This window comes from Zosterops lateralis (assembly GCF_965231275.1).
Source record: "Zosterops lateralis genome assembly, chromosome: 4".
Classification (NCBI taxonomy): Eukaryota; Metazoa; Chordata; class Aves; order Passeriformes; family Zosteropidae; genus Zosterops; species Zosterops lateralis.
Genome location: NC_139765.1, coordinates 11,370,267 through 11,391,485, shown reverse-complemented (window position 1 = coordinate 11,391,485; position 21,219 = coordinate 11,370,267). Strand labels below are relative to the sequence as shown.

Here is a 21,219-nt window from a genome sequence, read left to right as displayed (position 1 = left end):
AACCACAAATAACCCATAAATTCTATAGAGGAACATTGTCCAAGGGCAAAGAAGAATTGGCAGGATTAGTTGAGAGCTGGATTCTCTCCTGTGCTTCTTGGGGTTGGGGGGAAGAAGAATCCCCACCTCACAACATCCTGGCAAATGGAAGATACAGAATTTTCTACATCCTGAATTGGGAAAATGGACTTCTACTTATCAAAAAGTCAAGGAAACACCGCCATGAGCAGAGCTCAAAGAAAGATCCATCTGGTCTTTATTTTTTACCCCAAAGGCTCCAGAGCCACCACTCCATGCCACAAACCAACTGATTGATGATGAGGCAACAGGAAGACAACGGCTGGAACTGAATAAGTAGGAAAAAAAAAAAAAAAAAAAAAAAAAAAAAAAAAAAAAAAAAAAAAAAAGATACCAAAAAGCCTACAAAAGTTGAATGTAGCAAGCTAGCAGGGTGAGAAAGTGAGAAAGACCTTTGAAGATTTTTGGCAGTCAGTCCAGGTACATCTCAAGCAAATGTGCACACAAAAACAGGGGTTGCCACCCCTCCCAGCCCCTCTTCCCTCTCACCCAAATTTACTCCAGAACATGAGACTGCTGCTGTCTGCAAACAGCTCGCAGATGGTGCTAAACCCTCCAGAAACACTGAAAAGAAACCCAAACCATAATTCAACCCAGCTGCAAGCTCAGGGAGGCGTGCTCTGCTCCATTCAGTGCCTGGGGGGCACCAACAGGGTTGGCTCACTGTCCTACCACAGAATGAATGATGGTAAAATTAACCATCACCCAAATTAAGAGAAAATATCTTGCACAGAAGGAGAAAGAGAGGAGCCATCACACTCTTGTGTGTGGGAGATGCTGGCTTCCTCAAATATCTCTTTGGATTAGAGTTTGGCAAAAAGTAAAAGCATAAAAATCAAAGAGGAGGGTATAATTCTCACTATATAATGTAAAAAATATTTACACAATTGTAAGAAAAGAGTAAAAAAGTTTACTTGTTATTTTTTTAAAGTATAGTTAATAAGTAGTTTCTAAGTTTTTATATAAAATAACTTTAAGAATGAAAAGTTCTTTTAACACAATTTATTTTAAAAGTAAAAAATAAATGTACTTGTCATAATAAAAGATTTGTCTTATGAGAATTAGTAAAGAAAATATGTAACCAATTTAAGAATTGACAGATTTGATAAACAAGTAAATGTCTTTTACTAACTAATCAAATAATGAACAAAAAAGTTATTACCTAACTAAAAGTTGCCCTCAAAGTTTGTACAGTTTATACAAACTGTATAAAAGACAGCAGGCAACTATAATAAACAGCCTTCTGCAAACTTAATACTGTGTCACTCTGTGTGTCATGATCATCCCTACAACAACACACAATACATTTCATCCTCATGAAGATTTCCTTCTTTCCTTTCAGTCCATATGGCATTCCTGCTATATTCTTAGGAAGGGAGTGATGAAAAGAGATGTTTGAGCTGCCGTGGACAAGGTCCAGCCTCCAGAGCACTAACTCTGAAAGTCAGCTCACCTGTGTGGTGCTTCAGAAGGAAGCAATGCCCAGGCAGGGCACAGGATGCCAGCTGCCTCACAGGTAAGAAAAAGTGATTTCCAGGAGCCCAAACCCAGCAGCAGCCCTGACTCAGCTGGGTGTCCTCATGTCATGCTCAGCTCCTGAAGTGTCCCTTTCCCACAGCCAGGGCACTGATGATAATGCCTTAAGTTTTAACTTTCAGGTATTTCAGATCCTGTGCTGCCCTGGGGTGCAGTTCTGAGCCTCACATTCAGTGTCACTCAGCTCTTCACAGAGCAGGGAGACAAAATCCTTTTCCTGCTCAAGACCAAGGACAATTTTCAGGCCCAAAGGCACACATAAAGGTGGGCTGGAAGGAGGAACAAGAAGGATGGGACCTCACAACCTGAAGTTGGAATTGGACAATTAAATCTCAATATGCCCAAATTAAATCCCAATTAAATCCCAAAACTTATAAAAATGTAAGGTCTGGTGACCAGTCAGTCATTTTGTGAACACTTTGGGTGTAGCCCTGGTCAGGCCCTGTCCTGCCCAAGGTGGATCCTAAAGGCCTTTCAATAAATCCCTACTTTATTCTCCCGCTCTGTCCAGTCTCTGTTTCAGGTCAACCTTCTAAAGCATCAGTGGAGACCAAGAGTTTGGACCACATGGGAAATGGATTTGTAGAGAATTTTTAAAGCTTGCTAGAAGGCTCACATAATATGTATTTGTATGCAAACTTTGAGAAAAGAGATGTTGCCTTGGAAATGCCATGGAATAGGACAGATGTTTTTGAGAGAGAAATGGGACTAGAAACAAGTTTTACAGGATTGCTTTGCAAATAAGATTAGATATTTTGGAGAAATAGAACTATGAAAAGTGCATTCTAATAGAATCCACAAGGGGTAATTTTAGATGATTGGCTTTAAGGCAATAACAGCATCGTGTGACAAAAGCTGATGGGCTAAGTAATGCTTATAATGTATTGTAATTAGGAAATAGTTGGCTTCTGATTGTGATGGCATGAATTGTAACCTCTGTATTGTCTCACCCTTCACATAAGACTGAAAATGGAATAAAAGTCTTTAAAAGTCTCAGTTGCCCCATCTCTGGGTCAAAAAAGGGCAAAATCTGACAAAACTGGTGCCCCTACATGAGGGAGATAACTCGGCTAATTCGACCCTCCATCAGTGACCATCAGAATCAAGGAGCTCCAGGTGAGCATCTTCAGCTCTTCACTCAACACAGAGCGAACAGGAAATCACAGACAGGGAGGCAGAGACAGAGGGAGGGACTCCTTTCCATCAGCACACCAGAGATGATGTTTTAATGGAGTTCATGGACCCAACACATTTGCAGAGAAGTGCTAGAAAGTTAAATGAAGTGTACACACCTAACTCAAGTCCCCAGTGAGATGTGCAGTTACCACAGCAACTTTCAAGGTCCAGGAGAAACCAGATTTTTGATGCCCCACACTACAGCAATATAGCAATTGTGGGAACAACATGGACAAAGACCACTATTGATACATTGCTATTTTAAATACCTGAAAAAACCCAAAAAAGCAAGTAAAAATATTGCACTTAGCATCATAAACCAAATATTTGTCTCTGTGTGGTCAAGAGAAAACCTTGTGCACAACAGACATTCAGAAGCAAGAACTTCACAATGAGATGTGAGGGGGGGAAAGGTCCTCGAGAGCAAATCCCCATGAGGTTAAAACCAGACATTCAGCACACCTTCATTATATGAAAGCATATCCTTCAGAAATGTTATTTAGCATAAGAGTTGTAAAACTGTAATGCCCAGTGCAATACCTCAAAGGTTGATTGGGCAAGAGCCTTCTTTAAAATTGAGTCATTAGTTGTCTTGGGTTGCAGTGTAGGATGTACACAAAGTATTTATTCTATCACCATCTTCATGAACTGTTGAAACCAGGTGGGCTAGTGTTTTCCCAAGCCCCCTGCCTCTTCTGCTAATGGCCTTTGGGGTGTCTTCTGCTAATGGCCCATTAACACCTGGCCCATGACTCACCGGTAACTCCCTCCAGGGGTTATCTCTGTTTAATGGGCCATCAAGGACCCACTTCACAACTCCTCATCCCATTGTGAGATGCTCTGCCCAGGGGGAGGAGCCAAGCATTCTCACCTGGATATAAGCTGGTATTTGGGACAGTGCAAGCAGCACTTACCCACTGGATTCCCAGAAGACCAGAGCTACCAGACCTTTCTACAGGATCACTGCTTCAGGAAGAGCACCTCACCTGGACTGCTTCCACCATCCTGCTCAGGTTGTATTCTGACTCTGTCAGTGATCCTTTGTGTTATTGCATTTGTTTTATTTTATTTTTACCTTTTTACCTTTCTTCTTATTAAATTATATCTCTGACTTGGAGCCTCTCATTCGTTTTGCTTTCAAACCACAACATTAGTTCATACAGGAAACGTGACTTTACTTGGAAGAGATCTTTATTCACTAATTAGCATCAGTACTTTAGTGAGAGAACATTTCAGTTTTGGTCTGAGGCAGTCTCACCGCTGTGCTATAGAAATCAGTTTTGTTAATTGAAGCAGAATTCTCTTGCACAAACACTAAGCTGCAGACTAATTGTTACAATGGGAATGGCTTTCCTTAATAAGCATTTCTGCAAATGTCCAGCTTCATTATTTATGTCATGTCTATTAGAAACTTTTCCATTCTTTTATCCAACTGATTCCTCATTCCCTTTTATTCTATGTTCAAACCTGATGTGAAGAGTTTCTATTAATAATTCAGAGGTCTCCTCATTTAACTGATGGATGAAATTGGATACTATTCCTTTAAATATGATTGCAATACTGAAGTGTAACACCAGCAAAAAAGCGGGCAAAGTTTGCCCTGCTTTGGGATAAATGGAAAGAAATTATATCTTGCTACCATCAAAGAAAACTGATGTTCCTGTAAATTATGACTCATTGAATATTTTGTTGTGCTTTTAATTTATTTTTTTTTTTTCAAGGAATCTTAGCAGCACTTTTTTCTTCAGGAAGTTTAAAGGTTGCAAAACTTCCTTTTCCTCACAATATTATAATCTGTCAAGGAAAAGCCTCCAAGCTGTTGCATGAGGAGGTGAGAAAACTGTAAACTTGCTTTAAAAATGCTGATCTTTAGGCAAAGGGCAACAACACTCAGTTTGTTTCTGAGAAATAAAAGGGTTATTTTGACGCAGTGTGGAAGCCACAAATCCATTAGTAAAATCTGGTCTGTCCCAACCATTCCCATCACCTTGAAAGTCACCTTTGAACTCTCTGTCAGCTGCAGACTGCTGAATTTCTGCTGCAAACTGAACTCTATTTAAGAAAAACCTTAATCGAGATTCATTTATAACTATGCTGTTTCAACTCTATTTATGAATTTCAGAGTGTATCAATTTCAGTGTTCCATAGTCCTCTACAGGTTACAGAAATGTTAACCAGTGACATTACAACATGACAAATCAGAATCAAGACACATCTACAACTTGCTGAGAGAAGAGGAGATTTGAAAAAAAAAAAAGAAAAAGAAGAAAAAAAAATTGAAAATCACACTTTGTCAGGTCAGTTTTACAGTTTCTGAAATGCCAGTTGTACATTTTAACACACCACTAGTCCCAAATGGTGAAGACACTGTCAATCAAAGACTCCTATCACAAGCAAGCTCTGGGTTTGTGTTTAGTCATGAGAGGGGGAGAAGAGGTAGGGGGAAATAATCTCTGCACTGGGAATGTATTTAGATATAATGAAGTGAGGAAAAAAAAAAAAGAAATTACAGTATACAGGATCACCCAGTACAGCCTTGTAAAACAAGCAGCATCAATGATGCCTTGAGGGCCAGGTACAGCTCAGGGACTCCTTTTGTCTTTCTGCTCTTTTGACTCACAGCCCTTTCAGATGAGATAAATGACAACGTGTCAGCAGTGCTCGCTGTGTGCCCTGAAGGCTTCAGGTCTTAAAAGATACGTGGATGGCCATGGCCTTCACTCCCCAGGTCTGTATTTTTAGGAATCATTTTGCATATCTTCAGTGTGCGTGTGGACTCTCAGGAGCTGCTGCAGATCCTTGGCTTTGAGTCAAACTTTGCACCTGCCCCCTTAAAAGTCTAATTTCTCAAGTGCTCATTCCCCCTCCCCAAAAGGAGGATTCCCAACTTTGGTTCCTCCTCGAGAAAAATTTAATGTTTCCACAGTTTAATCTTCAGCTAAAGCATTGTAGCCTCCCATTAAACTTTGATCTTAAAGGACAGCATCTTCTTGAATCATCAAAAAATGCCACAATCTGCTTTCAGCAACCTGTAGGCAAAGCTCCCAAAGCCTCTTTGGGATCCTCTCACCCCTCATTGTCCAAGCTCTCCTCACCACAGTCACCTCTTCTATTCCTCGCGGGAACAACATTTAAATTGGGCTGCTGGTGCCTCATGTTTCATCCCCGGCAGATGAACCAGCATATCCATTTCCAGCACTAATAAGTTTCAATGAGTAGTGACAGCTTCCAGTCATGCAGAAACATAGGCAGACTCAAATGTCATTCTCAAAGTGGTTAACTGATTTTTTTGAGAGGGAGTATCACAGTCAAATTGCCAAAACAGACCTCTGCTTTTAAATGGCTTGCTAAAATCCAGGGCAAATCAACAGCCCTGAGAGCACAAGGATTATTGCAAAAAAACCCCCAAAACCCAAAAACTCCCACCATATTTAATGTGTTAGCTAACATGGTGGAATCCTCAAGAAAATGAAGCAATTTTTGTTTCAAAGAAAAGTACTTATCTTTGTGAGCAAAGACAACTTGTTTTAATTCACGATAAAAATCACAGTACTGGAGGTGAGCCAGTTTATTGTTTTCACAAGACTTAGCAGACTGAACCAAGATAAAAGAATCCCAGGGCTTTGCAAAAGATGGATAAAAGCTGCAAGCTCTGATTTTCTGAGTGGCAGCACTGATATTCCCCACTCCAGACCTCTGTTTGATACCACTGCCATAGGCTCACCAGGTATCATCACTAGGGATTGAATTATCAGGGGTTTTGGGGTAGTAGTTTTAGCTTTCACTGTCTAGTACCTGGCAATGAGGTCTGCAGTCAGCACGAAAGATCTGGAGACCATAAAAAAATATATGGGAACAAGCCCTCCATCCATACAGTGGATGCTGTGAAAAACTCAGAGGTCATAAGGAAGAAAATTGGAGATAATTTAATTTCCCATTTAGTTGTTGGCCTTCACGGTGGTAAGTCTAGCTGAGGAACTGAGTGAAAACAAACTCAAAAGTGGCGCATCGAAGAGCCTCATTGCCAGGAACACTGGGACAGCTCTCAACAGCCAGATCCTGAAAGTTTTAGTGGAGATGGAGTGAGCCCCCCACAACATCATACTGCTCATTTCCCAGCCAACAGCCCCCACTTCTCCATCTCCAGTTCACTTAGCACTGCTGATACACCCACCTCTACAATTCCAGTACTCCACTGTGTGACAGCTCCTTCAACAGCCTTGCAAGTGACAGGAAATTGTGACAGATTTCAACAGAGAAGAGCTCAGGCAAGTTTACAGTAAGGTTTGTTTGAGGCAATACCAAGTGGTAAAACTGAGGATGAGCTGTCACATTTAATTAATTAGAAATCCCAAATAGCCAACCTTGCACACAAGAGATCTCAGCTATATGTAAAATTAACAGCCCCAAAAGGAAGTGCTCAGGTTTACTTCACTGAGGTGCAGGAAGCATCCAAAAGATGTTATCCATCATTAAACACCCACATCAATTCTGAATTTCCCCCTCTCATCTGAAATCTGCAAACAGAGTAAAATCAGAATCAGCCTAGATCAAACAGTGCAATGCAGAACTTTCTGCCTCCCTTCACTGTACAGCCTAAAGACAACAGCATTTTGAGATTCCTTTGTAGTACTACCCCAGTGACATACCAATGAGATAATGTAATTCCTGAGGACTGCAGAAGAACATTAAGGAACATAAAGAGAGACAAAAGAGACCATTAAATTGGTTTAGATCCTCTCTCTCTCTCCTTTTCTTAAAAAAGTCCCCTCATCTCAGATAAACAGAGGATTTTTCATAGTTTATTTGCTTTTATGTCTGGAGTTAAGACATTGCCCAGCAGAGTTTTCATGAAAACATAATGCCTGTTTAAAATAGTACACACTTCAAATGAAAGATGTGTCTCACAGTAAGATGAGGAAAAAAATATAACAAGAATGGTGACAAATTCTTTTAAATTGTTCCCGAATGATCACATTTCCTTTAATAAAATAAGAGCACAAATTATCTTGGGGTTTGCTTTGGTTTTCTTTGCTGTGGGTGGTTGAATTTTTTTTTTGATTTGGGATTTTTGAGCTTCAACCTCAAAATCATTAAACAGGCAGACAGACAATTTGTTCTATTAATATCAGTGGAACAAACTACTCAGAGATCAAGGTCTGATGTTGCAGAAACCCTCTCACCCACAGCTGAACAACTCATGAGCATCACTACCAATCTTTATCCCTGGGCTGAAAAATGCCTTCCAACTCATAAAGATAATTTTTAGGCAACTGTTGGTTAGTTTTCCTGGTTTTTTTTCTTTCTGTCAAAGCAACAACTGAGTGCATTCCTAGAAGCTCATGGGGGAATGTGTGTCCAGAGTAGAGAGTGCACACTTGGATTAGGAATACTAATTACATGTGGTTTCTAATCAGTGCAGTATCACCATTGCAATGCCATTGCAATTTAAAAAAAAAAAAAAAAAAAAATCTGCTCAACAGAAATTACCCCAAGCTCCAGATATGCATCATTTTTAAGGTCAGTTGGTCCCTGAAGGCACATGTCTATTACAGGGCAAGAACAGGGGAATAACTGGAAGTCTCTGTTATTTTATGTCATCGTGGCAAGAACACTGCCTCAGAACATTTCCTCATTACTGGAAGCAAGAGTCTCGTCCTGGGAGAGTATAAAGAGCAAGGTCATCTGTAAAATTATCATGTATTTTTCTTTACATCCTAAAGAAGTCACTGCACTTCTTCATAGGAGGAAGGTTTGAAAACCAAGGAGGACTCATGTCTCTTGTGACACATTCCCACAGAAACCCAATTTTTGTGCTCAATTTACTAAATTGCCTGTAATGACATCTGTAAATCTTGTTTGATAGAAGCCATAAGGAAGACGTGACAATATTGTAAAAAAAAAAAAAAAAATTACTGCTGGCATTACTGGAAATACCAGCACAGCATGATCTGGACACCCCAGAGTCTGCACAACACCAGTTCCAGGCTCTAGGAGGCAGGAAGGCCACAAATCTCCTAAAAATCAAAATGAACCTACACAAGAACCTCCCCAACACTCCCATGGATTCCCCACACAAGGGAACACAGCCTTTAACTCTTAAAAACTGCCTCAAAAAAACCTCTTAAAAACAAGTGCCTCAGTCTGCCACGTGAGCAAAAAACAATGATTACACAGACAAGTACACATTGGTTCAGAGAGGGATGTGAGTTTACACAGTTTATCCAGTGAAGCTGAAGGATACAAGTAGAGACTCCAGGATCACCTGCTTTTAGCCTGTGAAGCTTTTGATATATATATATATATAAATTTTAGATATATATATATACACACACAACAGCATCTAGAGGGTTGCACCATGTTCTGGCATTCACATGATTTACACACTACAGAACCACTAAAAATTAATTCACTACTTGTACTTAGTGAAAAATGCCAGTGTTTGCCAAGGGGCAGGTAGTTTAAATTACTGTGTCTATCTTCCTCTGAGAAGAAAGCCAAGGAAACTTGATTAATATTTTTCTACCAGAAACAGAAAGTCTCCTCCTTTGTACACTCTGGAGGTCAAACTAGATGATGTAACGATCTCTTGTGGTTTTAAACAGGTTTTATAGATCATCTGACTTAAAAATAGACATGATGTTTAAATAATAACATTCTCCTGAAATTGAGTGCCTGGTACAACAAGCCTTCAGTCACTGGCTAAGATCTGGAAGGACACGACCACACAAAGATTTGTAATAAAGCAAAGGGAAAAGCCTGGGTAGGTATTCCAAAATGGAATGCTACTGACTCCCTCCACCTGAAAAGCAAGTGATAAATGCTGTATCTTCTGTACAGCCTGCTTTAGCTAGGTGCAGGTTTCCATAAAAAAACTTGGAATGTTTATTATTTTATCTATTTACAGCATTTACAGGCTCACAAGCCGTGAGCTTAACTAGCACGCTAGGGATCCCTAAGGAGGTAAAATGGACTGCTTTTAATTTTTTCTAAGGTTATTTAAGCAATAAACACTTGAAACTAAGGTGATATTTATATTATTTATGTTTCTGGCTCAATAATGACCACCCCAGGCTTGCAATGCAGACCTTTTTCACCTAATTACAGAAAACCACCCAAACCCCTGCAGAAGGAGGACAAAGACAACACTTAAATCTTCCATCTTGACTTATATGTATTATTATACACGAAACCCCTAAATTCTAAGTTTGTAGGATTCCAGCACAACTGGAACCTGGTTCCAGATGAGTGGAATTGCTCCTTGTCAGCTACACCCTTGTTTAACTTGCCACAGGCACGACAACTCAGCTCAGCAAACCTCACCAACTTGCAGGAACTGCCTGGAAATCCACTGGGTATCACTTAATTCCACGAGCCACTGAGTACACGAACAATGGGAATCAGCTTACTCTGCTCACATGTTCTGACAACAGCAATTTCATTTTATTTATTATGATAATTCATAAAGCACCACCAAACGCAGTGCAGAATCCCTTATGAAAATAATCACAGCCTAGAAATGCAGGATCTCTTTGGAGCACACCATTAATTCCTTGACAGTGAGGGAACAAGCCAAAGACTTTGTGCAAAAGGAGGATTAGCAAGGTCTCAATACATGCATTTCCTTGCACTTAAAATGTGCAAGGAGCAGACCTTATTAAATCAGCATTTCATATGATGCCTTAAAATGATAGTCCCCGAGGCAGATTATTTTTTGTGCTTCCAATGATAGTTATCATACTACTCTCTGTTACACCCTGGGATAACAGAAAAATAAATTCCTATCTAATTGTTCTACCACTCTATACAGGGAGCATAAAATAAAAAAGTTGCTCTTTCCCACAGCTGTCAAAAATCCCCAGAATTTTATTCACAATGAGGTGTCACCAGTCTCACACAAAGAGAGAGCAGCTCTAATACAATACTATGACTTGTCTTCCACTTGGCTACTGAAAATATTTTGAGCAGTAACCTTTTCTGAACCTACCATTCAGGACTTGGGTTGTCTCCATTTGTGCCTCAGGGCTATATTGCCTGTCTCTGTGTGTTTAAAGTGCTTCTATTTCTATGCAGAACAACTTTGTGGTTGCACATTTTATGGCAGGTTCTAAAGTAAGATTTGCCTAAAACTGGAAAGAAAAAAAAAAAAAGGGCTGAGGACTTTTCTTCTCGATGTTTAATAATGTTCAAAGCTGTCTGAAAATTTGCCTACTTATAAAGGACTGAGTAAGTTCCCTGCTTTGCATCCTCTCTTTTTTTAAAGTCCTTGCAGTACAGCCACCATGAAATCACAAAACCCATGATCCAGATTTGAGTGATCTCTCTAAGGTTTAACTAAATCAGGGCTTCATAAGAAGAACTGCTCCAGAAGCTGTTAGGAAACACCCCTTACAACTGAAACCAGCATTTCACTAAATATTAAAATATTATTAGAGACAGATTACTTGCTACAGGTTGTTTGAGAGCCCAACTGAATAAATTTGAACCCCCTAAAACCCACCAGAAATATCTATCAGTGTTCAAACCAAGATCTCATAACAAACAATTAAGAATGCTGAAAGAACTCACAGAAGATGTTGCACTCTTCCAAACTTTTCCATCTTATCTCAAATGTTTACAGTAAAAAGAACAGAGATGTTTTCTTCAAACCACAGTTTTTATCAATCCTCTCCAACATTCAAGCAGCACGATATTCTTGTTTTAATGTGACCAAGTAACCCCCTCTGAACGCCAGGAGATGTTTGCAAAATAATTGTTCCCCCTCACTGCTCCTTTGTTATTACTTTATTTTTTTCCACACTCTTGTTACTTCAGGCAGAAATAACTTAGAGATATTATCATCAATTTGCCAAAACAGAATTCCCCTGAATTCATTTTCTTTTAAGTTAGACTTTTACAATTAAATTGCACATTGGAGTTGAATCTAATGATTTTCAACCTGGCTGAAACTGATTGGCACACTAAGTCTACAGTTTAATTCTTCCCCTTCTCTCATTTTGCTAACTAGAAGAGAAATGAATCTACCTTCAAGCCTGTTGGAATCAATCTTCTTTTCTCTTTCTCACAATTTATAAGCCAGAGGCTTAAAAAGTGTTCATATCCGCTTTTAACAAGCTGGTTATGTGAGATAAGCACAAGAACATTAATAAAAATAGCTCAGCTTTAAGTCATGAACATTTTACAAAAGTAGACCTTTAAAAAAAAAAAAGGGCTAATTGTGATTTATACCATGTTACTTTTCCTATACTACCAATTATCAATCATCTCTATAAAAGATCCCTTCTTTTATATGCCAGAGTCATCAAGGCAAATGCTGCCAGCTCATTCCTAACCAAGGGACACTGCACAGCACTGACAACCCCCAGCTAGTCCTGGGACCTCTAAACACTGGCATATTGCAGAAGAGAGTTTATTCTTTTCCCCTTATGGACTTTCACTTTTTTATAATCAATACTTAATTTTATTTTTTTAAGTCCTTCACAAAGATCTTATAACTGTCCCACACAGTGTATTTCAGTCTACATCATCATTTTGCCACCAGCCTCGGTGTCTCCCAAATTCACAAAAACTGCATTTAGGCAACAGCAACACAACCACTGGCACTGAAACTTTTATTACTTCAATTACAACAAAGCAGCTGGTGGTAATAATGACACTACTTAGCATTTATATGCTGCTTTATAGCTTCAAAAGCCTGTATAAATATTTGTTAATTAAGCCTCACAAAAACTCCTGAGAGACAGATATGGTTTTTGTTTATAAGTAGGAAAACTGAGACAGAGACAAAACAGCTGTTTTGAAAAATCAAGATTTTTAGATTATTTTTTTAAAAGGGATTGGAGATGTCTGGACAATAACTTTCAGAGTTATAAAAGGACAGCTTAAAATACTCAAAGGGCCCATTGGGACATAAACTCTCATGCTCTAAGCATCCACCTCCTCCAAAAAAAAAAGAAAAATAAAAAAAATAAAAAAAATAAAAATTAAAAAAAAAAAAAAAAAAAAAAAAAAATCAGTGCTGTCCCTGGGAAGACACAGCTCCCTGCTGCCAGCTGCCCCAAGCCCCTTGCATGTCAACATTCTACTTTTGCATAAAAAGTGAGAAAACTGTAAATTTGAAGTAGAAAAGAACTTGTTCCACCATGTATCGAAGGCACTTCTGAGAATATCTTACATTCATATTCAGTAAGACTATTTATTGAAGAGACTTTTTTTGATGTGTATTAGACACCTCACTCACACAGGGAAAACAAATGCCTACACACACTCTAACACCTCCCAGTAAGGTCTCAAGCTCTATAACTGCATGATGAGAGCTTTAAATTATTGCCTTGACAAAGTACACAGCATTATAGGCAAGACATGACTTAAACCCACAAAGATTTGACTCTCCATATAATTTCACAGGCAACATTTCCCACTGAGAACAGTGGATCTGAAGTGCTTTAGAGAAGACATTGGAATATAGGGCACAAAAGGAGAAAAAGAGCTGGGGTTTGAGTATGCAAAAGCTTTACTGCAAGAAGTGTCATGAACACAGAGCAGTATGTGGCATTAAAGTGATGCAAAAGAAAAAGGGTAAGGAAAATAGGGGTTTAATAAAGAAAGAGAAAGGACACTGGCTGCAGTGGAGAAGCTGTGGCTGTTCCTTGGCAGAGGCAGGACGTTTGTCACCTGGGGTGACTTACCTAAGAAACACGAAGGCACAAAGTCCAGATTCCTCACACTCTCCCGCCCTCTCTGTGTGAGATAGCACCAAGAGGCCAATTACCAGTTAGCCCAGACTGATTAGCCTGAACGAGGTTTGCTGCTAAAACAGAAACAGATCCTGTCCTCCACCTCCCAGCCCACTGCCCTGGAGAAGACTTTATCCCCAAATACAGGAAGAGAAGGAAACAGAAAGATGAAACATTACCCTGAGGGTTGCAAGAGCACAGGAAGAATTGCAAAGCAATAAATAATGCTGGAAGTGGAGCAGAGAATAAATAATTCCACTTTGGGAAAAGTGAGTCTGAGATGAGATTGAAGGGAAAGAAGAAAACACATGTATTTAATACAAAGCCTGCCACCCAATTCTGAATGTGAAACACAGATGTATATTTTTATCTCCAGCTGAAGCCAGAACAATGCACTCACTGCCTTCCTAAGACACGCTGTGCAAAGCTGAAAATTACTTTAGAGGCACAAGTATAAAGGGTTGATTTTTCCATGCCATTTTTTTAAATGGCACAGAAGATCATCAAGCTAAACTTTATTGCCACACGGTATCACAGACTCCTCATGATGTAACTCAATTTCCCTGCGTTATCCTTGCCAGATCATTGAGTTCTCCATGTATCTGAGTGCATAAGACAACGTACAAGACAAATGTCTCACTCTTCGTACAAAGGTCCCACATTCACATGCTCTGAGTAATAGAACAGCTCATTCAAAAACATTTTTATGATGTACACTGGGATTCTCACAGGCATTGAACTCTTAAGTGAATCCCTGCATTAACCAGATACTAACACCAAGTATCATTCTAATCCCTTATAGAGGAAGAAAAAGAAAAAAAAATAAAAAAGAGCTTTCTTCAGGCTAATTACTTCAAATAATATTTTACACTGGAAACAAAGAGATCTTTGTCTCAGGAAATAGAGAAGACTACACCGCAGACACCTGTGGAAACAAATAAAAAGATCAGTGGCCTCGGAAGAAGGAAGAATACCTTAGAAGAGCAAAGTCCTCAGTTTTCATGAAAGGAGCATTCTGAGAACTGAATTAAGCCCTCTCAACCACCCCAGAATGAAAGAACGTGCTCATTAACCAAAGTTCACATTTCAGGTGAAAGACAATTCACTAGGACCTTTCCCGGAACAAAACACAGCAACATCAAAGTCTGCCTAAGGTCAAAACATTGACAAAATTGGAATAATCTTACATCTCACCAGCTATCTGCAAGTCTTGAGAAGCAAGTGAACAAGTGAACTTCTGTGAGCTCATGTATTTCTCATGTTTTTTTTGAACAAGTTTGATGCAGCTGTCCTGGGGAGGGGGTGTTAAAAATCCATTTTCTAATGGGTGTGGGCTTATCTAATAGACAACAAGGAGGTGCTGCTAACACCTCACTTTCGGCTCCTCTTTGCACCTGAGACAATTTCTGGACGGTGAGGGGGAGGAGAAGGGAGTATTGATGGGAGAAGCAGCAATCCTAGTGCCTGATTTTCTACTTGGTCAAATCTTTAAAACTGCTTTTACATGCTGGAGCAGAAATCAAAGTAATAAATATAAATCTGCCAGGAGTCGCTTCTTTATTTTCCAGTTACAAACATTCCTGAGCTACATACAATAAGAGGAACTCATATTTAGTCTGAAGCATCCAGCAGCTACTGGATGCAAACTCCAGCCCCAAGAACCAGCTTCACAATTAACCCAGCTGAATACAGTTCCCCTGCACTTATGGAAAGCTTGAAAGGAATCAGGTGTTCCCTTACCCGCAGGGGTAATCTATAAAATCCATGAACTGGAACATTTTGGATTATTCAAAGATAAATCCTCTCTCTAATGCAAAACTAATGCATTCTTGGAAAGAAAATGAAAATAAACAAAAAAACCCAAAACAAAATAAAATCAATAACAAAACAATAAAAAAGACCAAAAAACCCCAAACAGCCACGTTTTCTCTATGAAACCTTTTTTAAAGTTACTGGACATTCACAACACCTACCATCACTCAACACCTATGTTCTTAAAATTATTAACTTTTATTAAATATTCTGTTGAAACACTCCAAGTTTTCACAGTATTCCAGGAGAACGGTTTTATCATTTTTTGTATTTATACTGGGTTTTTTGCTATTCTTTTTTCCTCTGTAGCTTTACAGGGAACCTAACAATTTCCATGGTTGGTCAAAGTGACAAGTTGAGTGATGCTTTGAGAACAAAGGCAAGCAGAATCCCCTGTCACCACACCACAGTAATGAAGACACCTGCTATGCATCAGAAAACTACACAACAGAAAACCCCACAGAAATGGGTAACTTCGTGAAAAATACTGACTCTGCACCTTTGAGGCTAGAGACACCTGCTAACTTTGTTTATTCAGGATGCACAAGGTCGCTGAAGTCTATTCATCAAAAGACAAAGGTAATAAATGCAAAGGCAGTAATTTGTAATTTGCTATTTCCGTGTCAGATCCTAACCCTGTGGAGATTCACAGCATGCCTAACTTTAATTACCGACACAGTGGCATGGAGAGGGAAGGGAAGAAAGGACTGGAAGTGTTCAGCTAGTAGCAATTCAAGGCCCTGAGTAGGCTACTATTGAAAAATGTTACTAAAACTGATGTTACAATTGAAGGCATGTGTTAGTGATTGCAGGCTCACGGCCACAGCTCAAAATGAAACAGGCCTTAAAAAGCTAATGCTAACAACATTTCCATTTCTGATTCATTTTTTATCCCCCAGTGTCAATGACATAAAATCAGGAGGAAAGAAAAGGAGAAAGATGTGGAGTTGCTTCTTCCCACATCATCATGGTCTTTCCAAGAAGGATGCGACTCTTCAAGTGTCAACAGCTGTAAAAGACACCCAAAGACACCTTGTCTGAACATTCCCTTTCAGTGACTGCAAACATTGTTCTATAAACAGCTTTGCAAATGTTTTCTGCACACACCCAAAGCAGTGTCACCGATTTAGGTGAAACTTTCAATGACTTTATACCCCAATTCCCCTAGGGGCACAACAAGGAGAAATGTTGTGGTCACTCAGGACTGCACTAACAGCTGAAGTTCATGGCAAAACAAAGTGCAGATGACAGCCATCACCTAACTTGGAATTCAGGGGAGAGAACTGAAAATCCTAGGTATCAGAGTTAAATCAAAAGCGGACAAAACAATTTCATTGTTCGGGATGATTAAATTGGCGGACAAATCAGCATCCAGTTCTGGAGTCGAGATAAAATGGCACCAGTTACAGCCCCTCCCCAAAAGCAGGAATTCTAGTTTATTCTGGTTTGAATAATAGCACTGAAAACAAGAAATGGGGCTCTTATAGAGCGAATTTTCACATTGAAAAATATACTTTGAATGGAGATACAAGGATCAGTGCATGCTGCACCGTAAGCAGCACAGCTTCAAGGTGTTAAATGTCTTTTCTTTCTGGCCACCAGCCCCACGGCAGAGAGAGGAGTCTGGAGGGGTCTCAGACTAAACGGCTTCCTTTTTCTGTATGCCATAGCCACAAAAAACTATCTTAAAAAACTATCTTTGAAAAAATCTTCTGCACTGATCAGTCATTCACTGTAGGAGAAGAGATGCAGGAATTGTAACCAGGAATAGAAGAGCAACAAGTGGGAGACACTGAAAACAAAGTTAGCAAGCGCTTTCTTAGTGTGATTTTTGTCGTGTGGACTTCAAGTCTTCTCTTATCTCCCCACAGTAACTGAAGAGTTCTTATATATTTAATCTATTTTGACCCTTGGAGCTTCAATTATTTGACTTCAGATGTTAGATTTTAATAAGCTGTCACCCAGAGGGGAAAAAAAGCAGTAGTTAATGTGAATGATTCACCATTTACAGCAAGACTATGGACAGAAAAAAAAAAAAAATCAACCATATTTCAAGAATTTAGTTGTCATCAAGTGGAAAACTCTGGTACTTTTTTCCATCTGTGCATTTCACAGCAGAAGTAAGTAATTTCAGATTAATCTTGCCTTCTCTATTACTGCTGTATATAACTAGCACCTAATCATTACTGGGTGTTGCTGCTCCTGGGGCGTTACCTCCCTCCAAATAAATCTAATGGGACGCTTTGTCTGCTTTCAGAATTACTCAGAAACGTGCACTTGGAGCCATGAGAAAGCATAACTCAACACCCCAGCCTCCACAGTGAGTGTGTGGCAGCACAAGCCAGCTGGACAACCCAAGGCCAAAGCCACTTCCATCTCCACAGCCTCCCCAGTAAAAGCAAGCAGCAGCCACAGGCTGCTCCTCCCATGGAGCCCTGAGCACAGTGTCTCGTTACCTGAATGCTAATGATGCTACACCCCCTGTGGACTGGGAATCAGACATATGGGGCGTCTCCCTTATGCCTTGGAAACTCCATGAGCTCTTTGCAGTCTCCACTTGCTGAGAGGAAACCAACAATTCATGCAAGCCTAGCCCAGGAGAGGTTCCTTCCCCTCAGAGGGCAGCGTTTCCATGGGTATTCCAGGGAAAGGAGACCGGGCACACAGTGCTGATTAAGTATTTCCAGTTGCTAACAACAAAAATGGTCGTTTTTATGTTCTCCCATGTAAGCAACTTTTGTAGCTGACATATAGACATTGCTCAATCACAAACGAGAAGAAAGACAGTCAATAGGAAGGGAGGAGAACCACGTTTTTGATGATGAAGGAGAGGAGTAATTAAAATATGATCTGTGCTGCAAAGGCATGCGAGATCCATCATTTGGTTAATATTTCAGCGGGCACAATGCAGATGAGCAGTACTTTTACCTTCAGCACCTCACCTCAAGTAAACAAGCAGACTCCACCAAAGGTCACAGCACTCCAGAGGGTACAAGATTCACAAGGCAAGGCGCAATTCCCGAGTGGGAGGATTGGTTCCCAAACAACATCCTTATGAAAAACCTGTTCCACCCTCTCTTCTATTGCCTGCTACTCGCTGCCTTGAAACTGTGCTTTAGTGGAAGCTGCAACACCTCGCTTTTCGTGGATACAATGCAAGCCCTACCGAGGTCACAGGAGGAGGCAGGAGCACCTTAAATTATTCCTCAAAATGCCACCAACCTGTTTTCCAAGGTGTGCCCAGGTCACCCGCACACTGCAATGTCCGTGTCATGGCTGAGAGGGGCAGGAGGAGCAAAGACACCAGGGAAAGTTACCGGGGAGAATGAAAGGGCTCAACAGCGGGGGAGATGAGAGAGCACAAAACAAACGCGGGCATTCAACAGGATTATCCCACCCCGGAGCCGCTCTTTGCCCGCTACCAGCAACAGAGACGGGAAAGCCAGATGAACCACTGGGGGGGAAAAACCCACCTCAGTAAAGACTGAAAGGCGAGTCACCTGGCAGAAGGTGAGGCAGGAGGAGGAGGAGGGCAGAGCACGGATCCGCCGGGGATGCCCAGCCGCGGGGCCAGCTCGGCAGGCAAGGGGCGAGCAGGTGTGGCAGGGCAGCACACACACATATACACACACATATACACACCCCTACACACACACACGGAGGGCTCCGTGGCCCTACAGCCAGGCGGGGGAAAAGCCGCAGCCGCCACCACCGTCCCCGAAGGGCCCGGGAGGGACTCCTCAGCCCCGCTGTCCGTGCACAGGGCGGCGGGAGCAGCGCCCAGGGGAGCGGGGACAGGCGATCCACCGTGTGGCGGATGCCCGGGCGGCTTTTTGGGCTCGCGGAACAACGCGAGGGCTGGACGCCAGGGGGAAATCCCATCCCATCCCGCCAGCCTGCCTTACCTTACCCCAGCAGAGTCCTCCTCCCGGGCCGGGGTTACCTTACCCCAGCAGAGTCCTCCTCCCGGGCCGGGGTTACCTTGCCCCAGCAGAGTCCTCCTCCCGGGCCGGGGCCGGCGGTGGCCGCGGGGCTCGGGGCAGGGGCGGGGGCTCCGCTCCGCGCCGCCAACAAAGTGCGGGAACGGGGCGGGCGGCGGAGCGGCCGCGGCCAGTGGAGCGGAGAGGAGCCGAGCTCCCTCTGCCGGGCACCCGCCCCGCCCCGGCCCCAGCCCCGGCCACAGGCACAGGCACAGCCCCAGCCCTGGCGGGCCCGCGGAGCAGCAGCGCGGAGCCCCCTCGGGCTGTGCGGAGCCGCCTCCTCCTCCCGCTCCCTGCGCGCAAAGGTGCTGAGAGCAGCGCCCCGGAGCCGGGCTGGAATGGGGCAGTTTAAAGTCATCCTAAGCGTTCACCAAAAAAATAATAATAATAAAAAAAATCAATACAAGGCCACGCACAAAACCTACCACGGCTCCAAAGCAACATCCTTCCCAGAAGAAGTAGGTGTAGCTAAACCACCTTTGGAACGAGTGGTCTACCAGAACAAAAATCTCCCGTCTTCGCTGGAAATCCCGGCTGCAATCTCCCAGCTGTTTATGTTGTTTCCATCTGGCCCCACATTCCTGCCCGCTGTGACAAGTTACAGGTGGCTTTCCCGCGGCGCGGGGGAATGAACGGTCCCTACCTGCAAGGGAGCGCCTGCAGGTGGCCAGAGCCCTCCGCCACACCGCTGGCACAGTCAGGATTGCTGCACTGAGCCACTTCCCCTCTAAAACCGGGCTGTTCCACCAGAATCTCTTTTCACTGATTTCTCTTTCAAATGAGCTTTTGCCTTATGTGACTCCAGAGAAAAGCTACAAAGCATAAATCTTTTAACAGCATCAGGCATATGAAAAGAACCTCTATCCAGGTGGTGCACAGGAGAGATAATCTGATTTCTCAGGTTCTGTTCCTGATTTTTGATAGGATTCGATTGTCAATCCGGAAAGATTTACACACCTGCTGAATTACGTTCCCGAGGCTCCTTCCAGGCTTCGCTGAGATCCCTTAGGAAGATCGGAATAATATCTGGACCAAACACCTATTTCCACCGAGCCACGGTTATCCAAACGGAGCAACAGGTAAAGGGGGCAAAGTCTCTGATTCCAGGCCCCCTCCAAGAAACCTGCAGAGGAAAAGCATAAACTAAGGAAAGAGCAGCTGCTTGCTGAAATTCCCTCTCAGTTCCAAGAAACGAGACTTGGCAGGCCCTTGCTTTTTATAACACTCCGTGAGTCATTTGCAGCAGCAGGTGAAGTCAGAGCCATCCCCGCCAGAGTCCTGCCCCTGACGGCTCCTCCAGGGAGGACACGGATTTGCCCGATTTGGATAAAAAGCGGGCAGGATGATATCGCTCAGCTACTGTTCGCAGCACTTCGGTTGCCGGATCTCTTCCCAAGTGGTGCTATTCCATCCTTGGCCTGGTGTTTGCCGGCAAATCTTCCTTCAATAAGGTGTGAGCTCTTCAGAGGGTGTTGCTGTGCCGGGCTGTGGCAGGGGCAGCAGCAGGAGGGAAGTCACTGTGGGCTCCTGAGAACAGGCAGGACAGAGTAACCCGAGCCTGCACATCAGCCTGCGAGAGGTGGGGCCTCACTCCACAATCGCTTAGGAGTTCACCTTAACCTCGCTTAAAAGAAACAAAAGAGAGAGAGAGAGAGAGAGAGAGAGGGAGAGAAAAGCAGTTCAGCCAACTTCCCCTTCCTGGCTCGGAGCTGGCAGAGCCCCTTGTCGTGCTGCATCTTCTACCAGTTCTGCCTTTGCTATTTTTCTGATCCTCCACAAAACAGGAATGAAAAACAAAACAAAACAAAACAAAAAACACAAAAACAAAACAAACACGAAACAACAACAACAAAAAACCAAAAAACAAAAACCCCACAAACAAACAAAAAACAACAACAAAA

General features: G+C 42.1%; 1 protein-coding gene across 6 annotated transcripts in view; it reads right to left on the bottom strand.

The window, feature by feature from the left end:
* The window catches only part of EPS8 (EGFR pathway substrate 8, signaling adaptor), a 131,664-nt gene extending 110,711 nt beyond the window's left edge, over nucleotides 1–20,953 (bottom strand). The window contains exon 1 of one of the 6 annotated variants that reach the window (XM_083858820.1): nucleotides 20,276–20,953. The gene's annotated coding sequence lies outside the window, so the exon portion shown is untranslated. Of the gene's footprint in view, nucleotides 1–19,243; nucleotides 19,415–19,743; nucleotides 19,936–20,275 lie in introns of those variants that run through there. The other 5 variants (XM_083858822.1, XM_083858818.1, XM_083858824.1 and 2 more) reach the window with 5 other exon arrangements.
* Nucleotides 20,954–21,219: the final 266 nt, after the last annotated feature.